This window comes from Rhinoderma darwinii (assembly GCF_050947455.1).
Source record: "Rhinoderma darwinii isolate aRhiDar2 chromosome 2 unlocalized genomic scaffold, aRhiDar2.hap1 SUPER_2_unloc_23, whole genome shotgun sequence".
NCBI lineage: Eukaryota > Metazoa > Chordata > Amphibia > Anura > Rhinodermatidae > Rhinoderma > Rhinoderma darwinii.
This window is the reverse complement of record NW_027461689.1, coordinates 575,117-577,763: the sequence shown is the minus strand read 5'-3', so window position 1 is coordinate 577,763 and position 2,647 is coordinate 575,117.

Sequence of the window (2,647 nt, the reverse complement as noted above, 5' to 3'; positions counted from 1 at the left end):
GCGGGAGGCATTTGTCAGGATGATGTGGAGCTTTTTGCGGAGATCGTGCTGCGCAGGTCTAAAACTGACCAGACAGGCAGGGGAAGGCGGGTGGTCTTGTTTGCAACTGAGGGTTCGGTGATGTGTCCGGTACTTTGCATTTCTGCCTTGGGGATACGGGTGGGGGTACCGGGGGTTCCCTTATTGAGACATGAGGATGGGTCTTTTTTATCTAGGTTTCAGTTTGGGGCGGTGTTCAAGCGCTGTCTACTGGCAAGTGGGATACGGGCGACGGATTACTCTTCCCATTCTTTTCGCATTGGCGCAGCGACTGAAGAGGTGAGATGGGAGTTGGATGAGGCGGGGGTTAGGCGCATTGGGAGATGGGAGTCTAACCGTTTCCGCTCTTACGTTCGGCCTCAATTGCTGTAAGTCTGTTAGAAGATGGCTTGGGTATGTTCTGCCTGGGTTGATGAAGTGTGATAGGTGGTGGTAAGTGGTATGTGTTTTCTTTTACAGGTTCACGCCCGTGTCTGGTTTGGATCTTGGGGCATTCCTTTGTTTATTGGGGCGCACTGAGGGCGGACGTTCGCCCGGATGGACGCCAACTGAGGATTCCGCGGGATGATGCTGTGCTGCATTGGTTAGGTTTTCGAGGGATGGTTTGGTCTAGGGTGTTGCAGGAATTTCAGGTGTACACACAGCTAGATAGGGTTCCTGAGATATTAGTGTTGCATGTTGGGGGGAACGATTTAGGTGTTCGCCCTTTTCGGGATTTAGTTAGGGACATTAAGCACGATTTGTTGTGCTTATGGGCATTACACCCGAGGATTCTTATAGTTTGGTCGGATATTGTGCCCAGAAGGACCTGGCGTTTGGCCCGATCCGTGGAGAGGCTGAATAAAGCCAGGATAAAGGTCAATAGGGCGGTGTCGGCATTTGTGGCAAAAAATGGAGGTGTGGTGGTCAGGCACAGGGACCTGGAATCGGGTGTGGGGTGTTACTGGAGGCAGGATGGGGTGCATTTGAATGAGGTGGGGATGGATTTGTGGAGTTTGGCCCTGGCAGACGGGATTGAAAGAGATGTGTTGGTGTGGAGGAGCTCATGGGCTTGAGGTGGTCAAGGCACATGTCGCAGTGGCGGGGGGGAGTCCTTGAGGTTGGTCAGTAAAACTGGTGGGGGGGTCGCATCAGGGGTATGCGTCCCCCAAAATATGTGGAAGGCTTCTTAGGGTGTTACCCCTTTGAAGCGCTTTATGGGCAAAGCCATCTGCAGGAGAGAGCGGTGCCTTCGAGCCGAGTTACGGCTGGAGGTAAAAGCAAGTGGTGGTGGCAGATGGCTATTTTTCTAAGTGGCGGTAACCTCAAGGGCTTCCCCTCGTCATGTTATTGATGTTATTTATATTGACCCTGTTAAGGGTCTGTTATGTGTATTTCGGAAGAATTCCAATTTTGGGGAATTCTGGGTTATTTAATGTTTGGTTATAAAAATTTTATTTTCATAAAATTTGTATTAATAAACAGCTGCTGTGGCCATTAAAATCCAATCTGGTGTGGTGTGTTTATCCCTAAAAGAGTAAGGAAGTTTTATGGAGCACTCGACTCTACTTATCCAAGTCATGTTCGCTTAGGGGTGACGAAGCCCCCTGCCGCGCTGAATACCCTCTCTGACGCTACACTGGAGTGTGGACAAGACAGTACACCCATGGCAAACTGGGCCAGTTCTTGCCAATGATCCAATCTGCTGACCCAGAAGTCCATGGGGTCTGGGATCAGCATTTCTGACGGAGAAAGGGCACAGTCCAGGTACAAGTGAACCTGGTTGTTTAGGTGCTGCACCTGGTGATGGTGAACATCCCTTTGGTGACTACGATGTGTGTCAGGTCGGGGTATTGGATGTAAAAATGTTGTCATCATATTTTCCAAACTGAATTGGCTGCTACTGCTGCTGCTGCTGCCGCTGCTGCCGCGGCTGCCGCCTATTGCAGAGGTAGCTCTGCCAGAGGCGGTGGAACGATGAGACAGTGGGGAGCGGAGAGTGGCCCCCCGGTCAGACATGCTTGCAGCAGGTGTTTGCCGTTTGAAAGCCGTGACAAGCTGGCTGCATAGCTTCTCTCGATAATAAGCCAATTTTGCCTCCCTCTCGGAAGGCGCAAAAAACTCCCCCATTCTGGATTATAACAAGGGTCTAAAAGTGTGCCTATCCAGTACTCATCTCTTTGCTTCATGCTAACAATACGACAGTCAGCGCACAAGTAACGAAGCATACAGCTCGCCATCCTGGCCAGCGTTTCAGAGGGCCCGGTTGGTTCCATCTCCGCCCCATACTGCCATGGTTGTCCATCATCAAGGTCGTCGTCAGACTCGTCATCACCACCATCACTGTCATGTTGTGCGGCTGCCTCGTCCCCTATCCCTTCCTGTGATTCCATCTCCAAATCCAGCTCCTCTTCAGGTCCTGTTTCCTCATCCTCATCCTCCTCCTCCTCCTCCTCAACATCCATAGCCAGATGTGATCCTTCCTCCATCCTTTGCTGAATCATCGCTGTGAGCGTTTGCTCCATAATGAATATCAGCGGCATAACATCGTTCATTCCGCTAGCGTCGCGGCTCACAAATCGTGTGGCCTCTTCAAAGGGCCTCAAAACGCGACATGCGTCTCTAACCA